A 19,377-nucleotide genomic window follows, 5' to 3' on the forward strand; every position below is an offset into this window, starting at 1 on the left:
TGAAACACAGATTTGACATTTCTTCCTAGATTTGATACTGTTAAGTCCTCAACCTGCGTAAATACATGAGGGGCGACTGCCAATGCCAGAGGGAGAGCAGAACTACTCTTCAGACTCCACTCCAACAACTCGACTGCAGCAACGCTGAGACCTTATTCAGTGCAATTCCTAAGGGAAGCAAAAAGCCTTGCATGGTCAGTATCAAAGAAAAAAACATAATCCGTCTTCTGTTGGATGTACAGTATAAATCCATGCCTATATGGCTGTTAACATTTTTTATTTATACATATGCACACATGCATATATACATATAAGTTCCCAAACAAGAATGAAAGCTCACTAAACAGAGTTCATTTCTCTTTAAGATAGATAAAAATGTGTATGTACAGGTAGGAAGGAATAACTACAATCACCAGTTAGAAAGCTGGGGGGTTGGAGGCTGTTTATTTTTTCAAGTTAAAGGAACTAAGAAAACTGACAGGCAGTTCTTTCACAGAATTTAAAACTTTGATACATTTGTAAGTTTGTCATCACGCACAAACACCCCGAAGTTTTTGTGACTTTTTTGGAAAATATTCCATAACCCTGAAATAAAGAGGCTCTTTTGCATCTAAGGATGTTAATCCCCTCACCATAACACATGTAACACCAGTCAGACTGCACAGCTATGCCAGGACTCTGCCCAAAATGCTCTGTGAATGGATGCAGTTCCTAACAGAAAAACTGTTTACTCCAGCTCCACCCTATTACAGAGTTAGCAGAGTTTAAATATTGCTCAATATCAATTATAGATGTAAAACGGAACTATGTTAGTCAATACTGATGAGTCAATACACTGCTTTTCTTAGAGATTACAAATCTAAATAATCATGTCTCGAACAGCATTTGGTTAGAAAACTTAGAATATTTTCAAGAAGCTTCCTTCATTGTCGATCATTATCCATGAAATCCATGGAAAAAGACTATTTGATCTGGTCACTGGAGTTTGTGTTTGCTTTCAGACCGTATTTTAAGACAAGCTGAATTTCTCATGTTCAAGTAGCAAGGCCCTCAAGTCCAACACCCAACATTGAGATTTAAGGTTTTCTAATTATCTTGATTATTTTAGTTTTCCTCAATTGCATTTTTTTTTTTTTTTTTTTTTTTTAAGAGAGGCCTTCATTCATTCCACTGACAAACTATACCAGACCACAAAAAAGAAGAATTTTTCATAGGAACTTTTCCTTATTTGAAGTTGGAAAGCATGCAACAAGGCAGGGGACAGCAAAACCAGGTCATTCAGTCAAGACTCTCAAGTACTGCCCTGGACAGCAAAATTCTACCCCGAATCTTCCTTTCCCATTAGGCAACACATAATCCAAGTGCCTAACATGGTTCACCTCCCCTTCTGGGAGCCCAAAATGAGATTCTGAGACTAACAACTAATACCATGGCAGCAATTCAGGTGCCTGAATGATGAATGCCACTGCAAATGCACTAGAACTGCACCGCTGGTCTCCAACTGCCCCTTCAGGAAATCACAAACCTCCTACCTGTCTCGGGCAGATGCCTTGGAGCATCTAAAATAATACTGAATATCTATGTTTAGGCAACTGAATATCACATCATGAATGGATGCCACTGGGGAAAAAAAAGCTTTGGAAGCATAAGCTCAAGAGCTCCACCAGACAACACACACAACGTTATGCTCTCAAACACAGGAGAAAATTCTCTGTGCTTAAGCATTGTTACCTGAAAAAAAGGGGAAGAATCACCATGCTGCTGGAGAACACTGTGAAATGTACTTTCATTACTATCTGTGAACCAATGAAAAACCCACAAGGACCTGAATCCTTCTGTCTTTGGAGAACTTAGTTTTATGCAATAAAGCAACAGACCAAATACTACATTGCAACTAAACAAGTACGTGCAAAGGATGCCCCTTCACTGAGCGTTCTCTTGTACACTGATGGAATAAAAGGTCCTGCTGAAAAAAACCTGAAAACAATCATGTAATCAAACTTCTTGTACCAAATCAGTATAAGCAAAGTGAGGTTCTGAACGTTTGTTAACTTTTGAGAGACTAACTTCGCTTTCTCAACATTTTTCTAATATAGCACTGAGCATATGCAAAGTCTTTATCAAGAACTGTGCCTCAACTCACTCCCCTACAAGGTATCTCTTTGAATTCCCCCATAAAGTTTCTCCATCACTACCAATATCCGGTCAGGAGAAACTTGGGACTTGAATAGCAGGTGTTACAGGTTAGAAGAATGATGCATTCATAAACTGTGTTGGAGAGACTTCTCAGTGCTCACCTGTGTTACACTCAGCGCATGTCTGTATCACTAAGGTCTCATTTAGGCAGAATAAAATCCCCTACATTCTCTTTTCTAAAATCTTACTTCTCTGTAAGTAAGCAAAACAAACTTTTGCTTTTTCTTTGTCTATACACAATACTCAATAAAGTAAAAATGTTATATGCTGGTTAATTTTATAAACCATTACAATACATCAGGCAAAAAAAAAAAAAAATCATCTTTTTACATATATTAAAAGGAATATCATCTGCCAAAGAAGTAAAGGGCATACTTCACACGTAACAGTCAAAGTTACGCCTCTTGGCCTCTTCAGGGATCTACTTGGTAGAGTCCCAGGGATCTGGGACAAAGCCCTGGAGGGAAGAGGGGCCCAAGAAAGCTGGGTAATATTCAAGGATCACCTCCTTCAAGTGCAGGAGCGATGCATCCCAACAAAAAGGACGTCCGGCAAAAACACCAGGAGGCCTGCATGGATGAACAAGGAGCTCCTGGACAAACTCCAACACAAAAAGGAAGCCTACAGAGGGTGGAAGCAAGGACAGGTAGCCTGGGAGGAATACGGAGAAATTGTCCGAGCAGCCAGGGACCAGGTTAGGAAAGCTAAAGCCCTGACAGAATTAAATCTGGCCAGGCACATCAAGGGCAACAAGAAAAGATTCTATAGGTACGTTGGGGATAAAAGGAAGACAAGGGAAAATGTGGGCCCTCTCTGGAACAAAATGGGAGACCTGGTTACCCGGAATACAGAGAAGGCAGAGGTACTCAATGATTTTTTTGCCTTGGTCTTCACCAGCAAGTGCTCAGGCCTCACTGCCCAAGCCACAGAAAGCAAAGGCAGGGACTGGGAGAATGAAGAGCCGCCCACTGTGGGAGAAGATCAGGTTCGAGACCATCTAAGGCACCTGAAGGTGCACAAGTCCATGGGACTCGATGAGATCCATCCGCGGGTCCTGAAGGAACTGGCGGATGAAGTTGCTAAGCCACTATCCATCATATTTGAGAAGTCGTGGCAGTCCAGTGAAGTTCCCACTGACTGGACAAAGGGGAAACATCACCCCCATTTTTAATAAAGGGAAAAAAGGAAGACCCAGGGAACTACAGGCCAGTCAGTCTCACCTCTGTGCCTGGGAAGACCATGGAACAGATCCTCCTGGAAGCTATGCTAAGGCACATGGAGGACAGGGAGGTGATTCGAGACAACCAGCATGGCTTCAGCAAGGGCAAGTCCTGCCTGACTAACCTAGTGGCCTTCTATGATGGAGTGACGACATCAGTGGACATGGGAAGGGCTACAGATGTCATCTATCTGGACCTCTGTAAGGCCTTTGACACGGTCCCCCACAACATCCTTCTCTCTAAACTGGATTTGATGGGTGGACTGTCTGGTGGGTGAGGAATTGGTTAGATGGTCGCATCCAGAGGGTAGTGGTCAACGGCTCAATGTCCAGATGGAGGTTGGTGACTAGTGGCATCCCGTCCCTCTGGCATGTCGACCGCACCACTCAGCTTGGTGTCATCTGCAAACTTGCTGAGGGTGCACTTGATCCCACTATGTCACTGGTGAAGATATTAAACAGTACCAGTCCCAATACAGACCGCTGTGGGATGCACATGTTAAACCATGAGGTTTAACAAGGCCAAGTTCAAGGTCCTGGACCTGGGTCGGGGCAACCCCCGGTATCAATACAGGCTGGGGGATGAAGGGATTGAGAGCAGCCCTGCCAAGAAGGACTTGCAGGTACTGGTGGATGAAAAGCTGGACATGAGCCAGCAATGTGCGCTCGCAGCCCAGAAGGCCAATCATATCCTGGGCTGCATCAAAAGAAGCGTGGCCAGCAGGTGGAGGGAGGTGATTCTGCCCCTCTACTCTGCTCTGGTGGGACCCCACCTGGAGTACTGCGTCCAGCTCTGGAGCCCTCAGCGTAAGAAAGACACAGACCTGTTGGAGCAGGTCCAGAAGAGGGCCACAAAAATGATCAGGAGGGTGGAACACCTCTCCTATGAAGAAAGGCTGAGAGAGTTGGGGTGGTTCAGCCTAGAGAAGAGAAGGCTTTTGGGAGACCTCATTGCAGCCTATCAGTACTTAAAGGGGGCTTCTAAAAAAGATGGTGGCAACCTTTTTGGCAGGGCCTGTTGTGACAGGACAAGGGGGAATGGCTTTAAACTAAAGGGGGGTAGATTTAGACTAGATAGAAGGAAGAAATTTTTTATGCTGAGGGTGGTGAGGCACTGGAACAGGTTGCCCAGAGAGGTGGTGGATGGATGCCCCATCCCTGGAAACATTCCAGGTCAGGTTGGACAGGGCTCTGAGCAACCTGATCTAGTTGAAGATGTCCCTGCCCATGGAAGGGGGGTTGGACTAGATGACCTTTAGAGGTCCCTTCCAACCCAAACTATTCTATGATTCTATAAAATATAATGACAGAAGTAACTTTTGCCTCATTTCTACAACTGTAGCAAAAACTCTTGAAACTGCTTACCCAGAGGAAGATATCAGAGACTCCTTTGCAGCAGGATACTCTGAATCCGTGCTATCAGCACACACATCTACCACACCATACAAGATGCTACTGATAATTCAATGTCTACAGACTTTTTTTAAAGCAACCTCCTCAGCAAATGAACTGGGAAGCTGGCGTGGCTCTGAATGAATACATGAAAAATGGTATCCATCCATGGTAAGCCTTCCCAGGTGAGCTCTTGACCAGGGGAGTAAAGAGAAAAACGATAGGGAAAGTCGGACCGTCGGCTTCTGCCTGGCAAAATCCGAAGCTGCACCAGAGACAAAAGCTTGCCAGTGAGACGGAGGGGCCTTCCACAACCGTCTGTTCAACAGGCTTTCTTCATATTCCTATGCACTAGCATGCTTTACTTAAAAGTCAGTAAATAAAACAATAAAAACTTTTCAGAAAGGTATTTCTTCAGATGCCAGCTGTTTACCTGGGCACTCCTAGCAGCCAGAAAAAGATTATGCATTGCAAATTTCTCGGAACACTTATCAATTTTTTCATTATATGTTTTAACACGGATAACTTCAAAGGAGATAAGGCATTTCACACACACGAATGACTGAACATAAGTACTTCTCTCGCAATCATGCATATTCAACTCCCTGAAAAGCTGACATATTAATTCAATTTAATTTATAGTCAAGTTCTATCTTAGCTATTTTTAAATGTCACGTTTCAAATCTTGCAGGGTTTGCAGTTAAACTTTTAGTTATATTCTTTTAGTAAGAAAAATGAATTTGTTATCAATACAAATTGGTAAAAAAAAACCACAGAACAGGGTAAGGATCAAAAGCAGCATACAGCAATTTTTCACCAATGCAGCCATTTCACTGTGAAACACTTGACAGTATACCTGAACATTTTAAAATAACTCCAAGTAGTAACTCCTAAATAACTTCATCCAAAGATGTTTCTGAACTTAGAAAAACATGTTACACTAATACTACAGTTTTGTACTAATTATAGCCTCTCAATTTTTGAACTGTCTTGCTATATTTAACTTTTTAGCGATGAATTCTCCGAGTGTTTGAAGGGGAGGGAAGAATTACAGAGCAAACGGATCTTTAGAAAGGAACTAGGTATTTTATTAGAAGTAGCAGATTTCCAATAAACAGAAAGATTAGCTACAACATTCAGTGATTTCCCCCAGAATTTTACGCCCTTGCGGATAGGCTTAAAATTCGCTTCCTTCTAGCATATTTGAAGTCCACAGTCAGGAACTTTTTATAGTGCCTTTTGACTATATGAAGTATTAGCTAGAAGACTCAAAACAAAGGAGTTAGAAAGCAAATTGCAGTTGTTTATTTAAACCTAAGCAATTTACTTTCTAAATTAATGTTGTCTGAAAAAAACAGGCCATGAAGGCTGCTGAGGAACGACCACAGTTATTCCTGTAAACACACTGTATTTTGGCTGCTTCCAGTTTGGATCAATCCTGAATTCAGTCCTTTATAAAGAGTATTTAAATAAGGACAAATGAATGTGCCATTTTGTCATAAGGTGGAATAATGAAAGCACGTAAGTCTGCTCAGGCTAAAGAAAGACCAAACTCACATGACACCAGTTTAAGCCTTAGGTACTCCTGAAGCATGCATTTAAAAGCCTAGCTCAAGTCTGTTAAAATAATTCAAGACAGCCTCATCTTCTAATTTAACCTTTGTGTTTGCACTTGGGGGGTGGGGAGGGATCTCAGCATAAAGTTTCACCTTCTAACTGAAGACATTCAGCTTCCTTCTGGCTCACACCTCTACATCTGGTGGTGCAAGAAGCACGATACTGAGAGAAAACATGGGGAAAGAGAGTGCCCAGACGGAAGGGAACGAGAGCTGAACTTGCAAACAATTCAGACGAATAAACAACCTGAATTAGACAATGAATTGGGGAAGTAGCATTTTAAAAGTTCTCCTGTTAGAACAGCACGATCTTGAGCACTAATAGCAAAATGAATTTTTCATCTTGCTTGAGGTTTATCTACAACTACAAAAATACAGTTACAGTGAACGCTATGACTTAGGATCACTGAACAACTAAAAAGGTTTTTGTCCGAAGTGATTAATATCTGGCTTCAACTTGCAGCTAAGAAGAAGTGGTAAAAGTGCACATAGCCCACTGTTTCCTTACCAGAAATTGCTAAATTTACAAGATTTCAACTGTATGATGTAGAAAATATGACATTTGAACTTCAGCTCATGTTTGTCCTTTGCACGTTATTCACATAAATAGCTGCAGGCTGTTGTACTATTAATTTTGAAGGAGCAGACAAGTTAAATCTTATTTTTGATAGAAAGCTGCAAGATGCCTCCAATTACACAAAGGAAATCATATTTTAATAGCTGCTCTTGTAATTAAACCAAATTATAAAGTGTCAGAAGTACAGAAAAGCAGGGCCAGAAGGGAATTCAAAAGGTCATCTAGGCTCCTTCCTGCCCCCTGCTTCAAACCAGCATCAACTATCAGAGGGCCATTCCAAAACTCTACATGCAGTACAAAGACAGACATAATTTTAGCAAGCGTCTAAAGCCTTTAAGCGCACTACAGAAATTATCAAAGCTTTCAGAAAGATTTTACACAAAAATTAAGGCTGCAAACGTCTCATTAAAAAAATCTGCAAAAACTCAATACATAATTGATTCAGAAGGGAGGACACTGGTCGGTAATCCTAATATTCACAGAAATGCCATAAAAAAACCTAGAAAGTGCAGTATGTACAGCGCAACAGTAAGGTCTCATTCAACTACCATCCACTAATTAATAAGAGACTAACGCATTAGCTTCCATGACAGAATGCAAAATAGATACCATTCCCTCCTGAATAAACGTTTCATAAAAGCAATCAAGGAATTCCAAGAGGTGGAGTTTTCTTAATATTATCACACCCCACTGGGAATACACATTTGTCTGCGCTTGATAATACCCAAAGAGCATAATTATCTCTCAAAGACATATTGTCACAAAGTATTACTTAACTGGCACTTTTATTTAGTCTCCTTTATTTGTATAAATACATATATCTTAAAAAAATATGAATTCTGTTTTATAATTCTCCATCTACAACCATGCATTAAATGCCTACACAAGGCATCCAAGTTTCAGAACTCCATGTCAACATAAATAAGAGAACACAATTGAAAAAAATCAATGCTATCAGCATTTAGAAATATTCAGCTGCATGTTAGTCCATACACACAAACTGACATTAAAGACCTTTATTCTGCTTGCTCCCAACACCACCAGACACAATCACCTCCTGTACTAAAGTACTTTTTCTGTCTGACCAAGGAAAGTCCCCAACAACACATGTATCGTACTACCATCAAGATTACAATTTAAATATATGTAAATTTAAGCCAAGTGTATACTTGCTGTCTGACTCAATAGTTTCTCACGTCACAAGACAACCAAGAAGCTAATTGTAAAATACAATATTCTTACAACAGCAAGTCCATGACAAACAGAATCCTACCACGACACAGTGCCATGGGGCATCATACGACTCTTAAAGATCAGATAAGCTGCCAATTCATACAGGACAACCGAAAAAAAAAACCCAAGTTATTTCTGACCCCGAAACAGGTACCATGCTTATTCTAATTCACAGAACATTTCTTGGCCTTTTTTTTCCTCATGTGCCACATCAACAAGTATTGGGTAATAGGTATTAAGGTACACAGCATTTTAAATACTAAAAATCTATTATTTAAAAGCTCAGATGCCAAGGCGCAAGCTCAGGATGTTAAATTTCCTCTGACAGTTTATGATTTCATGAGCTCTTTGCGTTAAAAAGGAAGACACATTTCCTGACGATGAACTACACTGCTGAAAGGAAAACACAGAGCCTTGAATTAGAGTTTCTGACAGGTAAGTTTAAAAAAACCACACACAGAGAAAGCTTTACAATATTTTGAAGCTAATCAAATTTCATTTCTGATCTACATTTAAACTGTTCTTCCAAGCATTGTTACTTGCCTCACTGAAACTAAAGAGCCTAGGTCATGTCATTTAATCTTTGACTCATCATGCAAATTAAATCACACCATTCCCATAAGACAGCATATATGTTTTAAATAAATCCTATGCACCTACATGACCACTTACCAAAAATTAAGTTCTCTTTAAAAAAAAAAAAATTCTGAAAAAAAACCCCAAATACTGGATACATCCTAGTTTCACTACTAGTAGTATTTCACAGTTTTGTAGGAAAAAAACAATGAAAAAAACTTTTTTTCTTTTATGGAACACAGAGATCATACTGTGTTAGCTTTCTATGGGGTAGTCTGCAAAAAAAATAGGATCTTAACAGCCCTCACACGCAGTTATTTCTGCACAGAGTCCTATTAGGACTAGAAACACACATAACAATTGTAGGAAGAGGCCTTAGACCTGGACATTGAGAGGACTGCGTAAGTTAGTGCCTGCTCCGCACCTCCAATCAATTCATGTAATAAAGGACATAACAAAGAAGAGATTTTAACTGGGTGTTCTCCTGACCACAGGCTAACTCAGGTGACGGCTGCCCACCTGCATTTCCCCCTGCCGTTTGGCTGGGACAGAGTATTCCCCTCCATTGCCCATCCCAAGAGGTGCCGTGCAGCAGCGGCTACCTCCCACCCCAAAAGCGGCTCCGTTTCTGCGGGCTGAGGTAAACCCTGCGCAGTTTTGCATATTAATTCGTTAGCCGAGTACGGCATTTGAGGAACTTCGGGATAAAAGCCACTGCCGCACCAGTGCCTGGTCTGTACCCTTCCCCTTCAGACTGCCGCCGGCTTTTACACACAAACGTACAGACCCCCCGGCGAAGTCAGTACCAGCCGGGAACTGTCCCCCTCCCCAGGCCGCCAGCGAGCCCCGGGGCGGCAGGGCCACCTCCGCAGCCAATCTGGCCGGCAAGACTCGGCCGGTCCCTCCCAGCACCGGCCGCCGCCGAGCGAGGAGACGGGGCCGGGAAGCGGCGGGCACCGGCCGGGCCGGGCCAGGCCGCGCTCGCCGGCGGTCTCCGCGGCCCGCAGGGTACGGCCCGGCCCGGCCCGGCCCAGAACGGCCGCCCCGCACGCACCGGCCGCGGCGGCGCCGCCTCCCGGCCCGCCCCGGACCCGCGCCGGGGGCAGCGGCGGACAACGCGCGTCGGGCCCGGCGGCCTTCGCCCCCCTCACCTCACGCACCGCCCGCAGCGCCGGGCCCGGGCCCGACCCGCCGCCGGCCTCCCCCCGCCCCGCCACGCCGCCTCGGTACCTCGGTGCGGAGCGCGGCCTGGCGCCTCCTCGGCGGCGCGTCCGGCGGGGCCTGCCCCTGGCGGCCCGACCGCCCCGGCTCCGGCGGCTGGCGGCGCGGCTCCGGCGGCTGCAGGCAGAGGCGAGGCGCGGCGCGGCCCCGGCTCGCCCGGCCCCCTCCCCCCCCCGCCCCGCGCTCTGCTGCGTCGCAGCGGCCCTTCCCTCGCCCGGCGGCGGAGCGCGGCGGCGGCGGGCGGCGGAGCGCGGCGACGCTTCCGCCCGCTGCCGCACGCCACCGCCCCCTGCCGGCGCGGAGGGCCGAGGGCGGGACCCACGCAGCCGCCGCGGGTGGGGCGGAAGCCCCGCGGAGCCCCGTGCCCGCCCCCCGACGAGCGGGGCGCGGGGGCCGCACCCCCCTGCCGGGGACGCCCCCCCGCCGTGCGGCAGCCCTGCGGCCGGTGGGAGCAGAGCTGCGCCGCCGCCCCCCGCGCTGGGCGGCTGCCGCCGGAGCGCCCCCGGCCCCGCGGCTGCGTGCTACTAACGCTTGACAGTCACTGACACTGCTTTTGCTATTTTTATTATTTAAATTTTCCTATTTATTATTCTTTTCATTCTCTGTTATTATTCTTTGTTCTTTATTAGTATTTAGTATTTTTATTACTATTATTTAAATTTTATGTAGTATTGTTTTGTAATTTTTGTTTGTTGTTGTTGTTATTACTCCCCCCTCTCCTCTTTGCCCTAACCTCCTGCAGACCCTCTGCACTTTCTGCACCGTCAGAAAACTTTTTCCACGTCGCGAACCTCAGGGCTCAGATGTGGGGTTCTGACGCAGCATCATGCCGTGGACTTGGACTTCAGCCGGCCCCGCACGTCAGGTTGCCAGTGAATTGTAGTCCGACGGTTTTCTGCTAGTTCCCATCGCGGCATGGAAGGGCTTCAGGCTGTTTCTGCGTCCACGGCAGGTAATATTCGTATATTATTCTCGCCGTGACAAATGCAGATCAGCCTGAATCGAGAAAAGCCCACATCTCTCCCAGCATAGATCAAGTTGATATTGTCCATTAGTGCAGTATAATACACAACGTGATTTTAAAGCAGAAAAATGTATTTTTATGAAACAAGTCATGAACGTCTTACAAGCCATGAGGTGAAAGCTTGCCCCGCGGGTCTGATGCGCTACTGCCGTGCGGCAGTGTGGGACCTGCTGGCCTGGTTTCCTGAAACGTCCTTAAGCTCCTCATGCTCTGCTGCACTGCACAGCTCCAGCTGACAAGCTTCTGTCTTCAGCTTCTTTTTAATTACGTGTCTCCACATCCCTTTCCTGCACTCCCCCATCACATCGCTGGGGAGGGTTTGGGTCAGGCTTCTTGATGCCATAATTTTTTCCTGCAGCAGCATGTTGCTGCTCTGAACTTCACATGTCGCGGTTGCCTTGTCTGCTGTACAAAAAGCAAGCGGCGTTGCGTGGGCAAAGCTGCCTCCTGCGGCCCCATGGGGTCCCGCCGGGATGCTGCGCTGGACACAACAGCTCTTGCTGCTTGGCTTGGGGAGCTAGGCATGGATGGGCTGAAGCTCCTCTCGCCTAGACTGTACTCACAGCTAAGCGAGCTCGTATTATACGGAGTGAGAATTTATTCTAGCCATGGTGAGGTGACTGGGTGGGTGAAAAGCAAAAGCAATTTCTGTAGCAACACCTGAATTAGTGCAACGGGGTTTGCACAGGGTGCTGGACCTACACACTCCGCTGGGGACTGCAGGGTCTCCTCTCTTCCCCCATGCCTGGCAGGCGTTCCCTTCCCCTGAGCTGGAATTTTACCAAATTAAAAAAAAAAAACAAACATAAGCAAAAATAGTCTTCATACCCAGACAACAAATACCATCCCCAGCTGTCCCAGAAACCACAGTGGTCTGGTGGTACTTGGCTGGCATGCCCAAGCAGCGTGCTTGGCCATTGCGCTGCCCCGTGTCTCACATTTTCGGATGTATATCCCACGTACTCTGCTCTAGCTGTGTCTTTTAGCAGCCTGGCAGCAACCTCCAGTATTTCACAGTCCATCTTCTCACCCCTGTGAGATGGATTTTCATTTCTGGACCCTTTGCACATCACCGCTTGCAACATCCCATTGGCTTCGCTGCGCAAAGTCCCCTTGTTCTCCAGTTTCCACCCTGGTAGCTCCCTGGGCTTGACTGCGACATTCTGCGGGAAACAACTTAACAGCAGAACAGGCTGATTAAAGACAAAGTGAGATTCATGGTGCCATTTCTGATGCGGAAAGACCTCATGGAACACGTGAAACGCTCGGCCACAGGTCTTCTGTGTGTGGCACTGTCTGTGTGAATCAGCCCTCTGTGTGCTATGGCTTGGACGCAGAAAAATGTTTATGACCACACTTGCAACCATCCCTGTGTAGGACAGCATGGAAGCACAGAGGAATTTGCACTGGGCAATGTGGCTGGGCAGTTGCAACAGCGCTGGTTTGGTGGGGATGCTTCCCTGGACCAGCACCGCGGGCTCCGGGTCCAGCCTGGCAGCATGCCGGTGCCACTGGGGGCTACCCCAGTCAGCCCTGCCGTGCTCAGCACCTCACCGGATAGGACATGGGGGTATAAGCAAGTGTATATATATACATAAAAAATATATATATTAAAAATACATATATATATTAAAAATATATAAGAGCAAGTGTGTGTGTATGTATATTTATATAAATATATTTTTATATACTTGCTTATATCCCTCATATAGATACTTGCTTTTATATATATAAGAGATGAAGCAGCTCTGGACCCGGAGCAGGCAGCGGGACACGCTGCCTGTGCAACGTGACAGGGCCTTGGGGAATGACTTACTGAGCTTGCCTGGGCCCACGGCGTGCAGTCGGCAAAACGTTGGCAGTTTGTATATCCCGCTTGTGAACTGGGAATAATTGTTTTCAAAGCCAACATGGGAAGGGTGTGTATGTCTGTGTTCAAATTGTTAACCTGTAATTATGCTAAAAACATTCAAGTTTAAACAGATAATATTCGGGGTACTGACTAGAGAGAAGAAGGAATTAAAGGCAAGCACTGGTACAGGGATTTGACACCAGCTCCTGGAAAATAGACACTACTGCTTTACAAATGACCATTGGAAAAAAGATCATGCAAGTAGTGGGTTCAGTGCAATTACCATCCCCGTATAGTATACTGCAGGGAAATCCGCGAGCAGAGAGAGCGTGATTTTTCTAAGCTCTTAGAAGCAGGAATTAAATTCAACATGTGACAAAGCTCTTAGTACACCAGCAGTTCACTAATTCACAGCCACGACTGAGACATCCATTGTGAATTAATTAATTCTTGCAAATTAGGAAGTGAATAAACATGATTAAAAAATCCAAGTTACTTCACTGAAAAAAAAAGGTAGTTAGAAAGGCAAGTGCTCATGTGTTTTGGTCAGGAGGGACAGACAGCCGAATGGGATCCTGAGGCTTTTTGCTGCTGGTTTGAGGTCCCCGGGAGCTCTGCACCTCAGGTTCAGCTCCTCTAATCACCATCCTGCACCAACAAATGGCAAAAGTGGGGAAAAATAATATGTCATCCTGTGAAATTAATCCTCCTTTGAGCAGCTCTGTTTTGCTCACCTCTTTCCTTCCTTTGACCGTACCTTACGCAGAGCCCGTGTCCTGCGTGGGATGCTGCGTCCTGCATGGCAGCAGCTAGCTCTCCAGGACCAGCCTCCCTTGGCTCTCCTTGAGGCCAAGAGCGGGTGGAGGTGGGGAGGCTGCCAAGGGCACCACAGGCTTCTGCAGTTCAGCCAAAAAACAGGCTGGGCCAATGCATCCCTGCAAAAGCATCACCCTTGCAGGATGTCATTCATACCGGGCTGGTTTCTTTACGAGAGCGGCAACACAACTGCCTGTCAAATACAATTTTAAAGTAGGTCCCCAGCAGCCCCAGGGGTCCCTGTCCCACCCCGTCCCCAGGGATCAAGCTTATTTCTTAATCCTTCTGCTGCACCCTTCTCTTCCTCAGTACTTTGTGCAGGGGAAGTAACTCATCGCCTGGTTTGTCTTTTCTCTTTTCTAGGGCTGTAATGCAGTAGGATACACAAGCCCTTTCCCTTCGGAGGGTGTTTCCTCTTCTCCCCCCACTACCCTGCTGCAGGGGCAGGTCCTGAGTGCCTCTTGTCATGTCCCGCACGGCATCTCCCCACACTTTTGACGTGCTTTTGGATGTCACTGCCCATAGCCCAAATGGGCACAATCCCAAGCAAGGTAAATGTCACTCCTACAAAAAGCCCCATGCCAAGTTTTACTGGCAGTGGTGCACATGAGAGCTCTCCAGCACGAGCCCCATTTTCTCAGAGCCCAAACCATTGTAGGAAAGTGGGGCAGAGAGCAGAAAGGTAGAGTAGAAATAACTGCCCGTAGCTCATGCATGTCACCACCTCGTCATGCGATGGGCATGAAGATGTTCTTGCCAACTGCATGGCCACCTCAATAGGCATGACACGAACCATTTGAAAAAATAATCTGGGTCTTCTTGCCAGCTGCCTTGACAAATATACAATGAGAAAAGAACATAACCAACATCCAGTTTATGTTTTAATTGGCCATGGGCATGCACTGGTGTGATTCACAAACCAGAGCCCGAGTTCCTGGTCCCTGACAAAGTGTTTCAGGGAAAAGGCTTTGGGGAGGAAATATTGGGAGTAGGAATGACTGCAGTTATGCTGAATATCTTCTACTTAAAGTTTGGAAGAACAAGAATCCTGAGTCTGTCAGTGGACTTTGGACCAAGCTGAAGTGGCTGAGTTTAATCACCCAGGTTCCACAAGTGCCTGTGACTGTTCCTGAAACTGCGTTTCACCCGTTACTGGCTGGGGATGTTCACTGCAGACTCTCGAAGCTTTTGTCAAAGAAACATCTCTGAGTGAGCATTTTGTTACCTTTCAGTTCATTCAATCAATACATAATGAACAGACTCACACCCCCCAAAACCTATTTACAGTAGAAAGCACAAATAAATGTAATTGTCATCCATTTCAATTGGGTTTTTTTCCTCACAGGGATGCCATACTTTATCCTCAATTCAAGGTGCCATTTCAGAATTAAAACACATTTTTAAAATATTATTGCAAATCACAAGAACTAAGGGTAGCATGTAAAGATTGGCAGAAAAGAAAAGCAATTGCCAGAAGAATCATAGGGAAAAATCAGTTGCAAATCCCTTTCCTGGACAGCAAGAAGAGCAGTATGTCATTCTGCAGAACCACGTCCTTTTAATAAACTTTTTATTATAGTAGAACAACTGAAAGTTATCTATAAAGCGCAGCAGCATCCATTCCAGCAAGAATCTACTACTAAAGCCAAAACCAGATTTCCATCAGCATGGTAAACATGAAAGGAAATAACAGAAGTCACCCTGAAAAACAGCACCGTAGAAGAATGTATTTCCTGAGTTTAAAAAAAAAAAAAAGGCAAAAAACCAGTCAAATACATCCATTAATTCAATAGAACTGGAAGCAAATACATCTACGAATCGCAAATCGTGCAGGAAAGACACGAGGCTGTGAACACTGGTGAAACGATTAAAAAGGATATTCCATACACTGGCAGAAGCCTTTAGTTTTCATCCTTTTAACACTTGTAAGCAATGGCAGAAGACAGCCTAGGTCCAGGAACCTGTGCATGTGCCCCCCAGGCAGGCAGCCCATGCGGGTGCTCTCGGTGGGCAATGTTTTGCCCTGCTGGTCACCCAGCGTGCCTGAATGACCATCATCCCTGTGAGCCGGCCTCGCTCAACATGTCTGTGCAAGGGCTAGCTGCCGTGTAAAAATTGCACGAGGCTTTGGGAGAAAAGAGGCTGAGCTACTGCAGAGGTACTGCAGCAGCTTTCTCTACCAACCTGAATTTACCCACCGATCTTTCTGAAAGGACTGCTTTTTTTCTGTTATTTCTCAGCACTTTTATTCTCCTGCTTTTACCAAATCAATTCTAAAACAGAAAATTATTGAAGGGGAAAGGTTTTTCCTGGTTATGCCAGTAGATTAAGGTTCAGTGACTTCCTCAAGCTCAGCACTACCAAAGTGACTGGTGGGTTGGTTATTTTCAGATGCTTTCCCTGTTCTTTTATGTTTTAAAGAAGTTATGAACCAAGTTTACTAACTCGGTTCACATGTAAGTAGCACCCATTAAGCTTTGAAACCCACACCCTCTGGATAACGCTGCTACGCGCTTACTTAGCACTTTACCCCTTCAAAGGACTTTGCAGAAACTAATTAATTAGCTCTTACAGCAGAAAACTGCTGTAGTGAACCGCATGGGCTTAGTGCTGCTGTTCAGCTGGATTCGGTCTCAGCTGCTGTGGGGCTGAGTTAGCACAGGAGCCATTGCCATGTCACTTGACAATTAAATCTATGTCAAGCCACTCCAGCAATTATGTGCAGGGACTTTCCCTGAGACTCTCCAAAGCTCTTCTATGCCTCGCCTCTTCCTCCTCCTCCTCCTCTGGCTCCCGAGGAGGAGGGCACTCTGGAGGTCTGCCTGTCCCCACCTTCAAAGTCAGGCACTGCTTTTAGGAAGGGCTGAGCCCCTTTCCCCCAGCTCAGCGGGATTCACCTTTGAAAGCAAGTTCATTTATGTTCTACAGCAAAATTTGTATCTTCTGAAAATCTTCCATGTGCAGGTGTGCAAGTGAGTCCCTGTCCGCACGCGTGTATACATACGCACCAGGAACAGGGAGACAGGAGGAAACATCACCTTCGAAACAACAAAACACCCAGCTGATCACAGATACTCTTCTGGAAAACTCCTTGGGGAGCTCACGTGTGTTGTGGCCTCTTTTGCTTTTTGACAGAGTGAACCCAGGGCACAACTCCTAATGTTAAAAATAGACAAGAAAGAAAAAAAGGGTTGTGACAGTGGGGTTTTTGTTATTATTTTTACATGCCTCATTATGGAGAAGCTGAAACAAGTGCAAGCTCTGCTTTTCCCCTTCCCAGACTGGATTGTGGAGCATCACCCACCTTCTCACGGCTCCTGACTGCCCCCTCACCCTGCAGGGGCTGTGGGCATCCTTCCACCGAGCAACCATGCCCCAAGAGATAGCAGGACTTCCTACACCCTTTGGTTCCTCCAAAGGAATAAGAAATCCTCATCCCTATAAAAAGGACAGTCTCCTAGATATATTTGGAAAGGAAAAAATTGAATAAATTAAAGAGGAGAGAGATATGGTTAAAACCAGACAGTATTTATAAAACAAAAAGCAGTATAAAACTTTTTGCTTTAATTGGTAAAAAATTTAGATATAAAAATATGGATACAAAAAAATCAGCTTAGAGAGCAGGATGTGTACAATTTATGTACAATCCAGGCTGGACTCAGCTCGCAAAGACCAGAGACCCTGCGGCTCACGCCCTCCCTTGCATTTTCTGCTGTCCCAGCAGCAGCCGGGCTGCACCAAGACTGAACCAGCAAGTGCAAAAAAAAACAAGCGAGTGTTTCCCCACTTCCTCGGGTGCTGCAATCCCAGCCCTGCAGCACCAGAAGTGAGCAGCACATAGGAAATGCTGCTGATAAGCCCGGTGCCCTCCCAGCTGTCCTGCTATCCCCCACAGCAGCAGCCCACCTGCCCACGGCCCAGGACAACGTGCTGGCAGGAGGGCTGCAAGTCGCTCTCCCTGCAGAGCGTTAGCGATGACTGGCCTCATTGCCTCGTTCGTGCTGACAAGGTATTTTGTGTCAGGGGGTCAGGATATGGTGTCAGTGCACATACACACATGTACTATAAAAAGAAAACTCCTATTGGCATGTGGCCAAGCCGGGATGAAAGCCGCGTTTACTCCCAGTCACAGAAGAGATATTTGTCTCACAAAGGTGAAACTTAACCCAGATCCTTCTGCGGCCTCGGGAACCAAGAAGCTAAGAAGAAACAGGCTGTGCGGGATGTGCAGGGGCTGGGATATGGGATGTGCAGGGGTTGGGTGTATGGGGTGTGCAGAGGCTGGGGTACGGGGTGCTGAGCCCCGGGTTCCAATGTTTGGGGAGCCAGGCACCCATGCAGACGTTGCTGTGCGCGTGAAGCGTACTGAATAAACCAAGCACTTGCTGTATTATAGATGAGGCTTGTTATCAGGGGACATCTGGTAACATTACATACACAGAGAGTGTGAAAAAGCCCAGAGCTGCCCTACTGAACAAAACAACTCCTGAGATGCCCAGTGGGGAAAGTTCAAGAACCTCATTGAATACTCCCTCAAAGCCCCTTACACCCTCTCCACCATGCTTGGCTCTTCCCCCTCGTACCACTGCTTTGGCACAGGCAAGGGGCTAATCATTATTAGCATGTCGCCACCCACACGGCTTATCATATTTTCTTCTTCCTATAAGGCACTCTTGGCCTAGGAGCCGTGTTGCAAACAGCAGCTTTCTGGCTGCGAACCAGCAGGTAAGACTTCTTCCAGGGCCGGGAGCACTGCTAACCCGCCAGACAGGAGACATCTTGAGCAACGGCAGGAGCATCAGCTGATCCTTAACATGAAGGCTGGAGGGGGGGTGTGAAAGAAAAGCTGAGAATTACTCAGCTGGTACCAGCCTTGTAATTATTTCCTATCCCAGGAGTCCACTCCTGAAGATGGTAGAGCCAGCTGGTACCAAGGAAGCCGAGCTGGAGCTAGCGAGGTTTGGTGCACTCAGTAAAGAAGCTGGATCGAGAGACGTCGACAGCATTTCCAGAAGATGCCCAATGCCACTTCTAGAGCTGGACTTCCCCTATGATGAAAACACTGCAGGTATCACTGTCCAATGCAATATACGTCCTGTCTCTCTCTACCTGTAAATGTCTCTGGAGCAGACAAGCCTCCAACTGTGCTCCTACCCCTGTCTACACCACAGCGAATTGCATAGGACATTGCCTTGACAGGCCACCACTTGACCACAAGTATCAAGACTCATCTCCAGATCCCTTCTGTCTCTTCCCCGCTTGCCACACAACTCTCGCCCAGCCACAAACCTTTTTGCCTCCCAGCCCTCTGCTAAAAACCATGACCTGGTACAGGCAGTGTCACCCCAGCCCCAAGGATTTAACCAATACAGCCCTCCAATGCAGAGAGTCTCTGAAGCAGCCTTCCCCAACACAGCCACAGCTCCCCTCGCTGCAAGCTCTGACAGTGCCTTCGGTCCCATGTCCCGTCGTGGATGGCATCTGCTGCACCAGGGCTGTGCTCTCAGGCAACTCTCCTTGTAATAGCAAATGACTGCAAATGTTCTTCTCCACACCCTAAGCACAGATAAATCACCCTTTGCTTTTCCGCCCCGGCTTATTTCCAGCAGTATCCTGTCCTGGCCAGGCTGCTGGGCACATGGTCCCCCTGCAGAT

General features: G+C 46.3%; 1 protein-coding gene across 1 annotated transcript in view; it reads right to left on the reverse strand.

The window, feature by feature from the left end:
* Nucleotides 1-10,105, reverse strand: part of CAB39 (calcium binding protein 39) — a 46,092-nt gene extending 35,987 nt beyond the window's left edge. Inside the window, exon 1 of the mRNA XM_076340822.1 lies at nt 10,040-10,105. The gene's annotated coding sequence lies outside the window, so the exon portion shown is untranslated. The remainder of the gene's footprint in view (nt 1-10,039) is intronic.
* Nucleotides 10,106-19,377: the final 9,272 nt, after the last annotated feature.

This window comes from Aptenodytes patagonicus, chromosome 6 (assembly GCF_965638725.1).
Source record: "Aptenodytes patagonicus chromosome 6, bAptPat1.pri.cur, whole genome shotgun sequence".
NCBI lineage: Eukaryota > Metazoa > Chordata > Aves > Sphenisciformes > Spheniscidae > Aptenodytes > Aptenodytes patagonicus.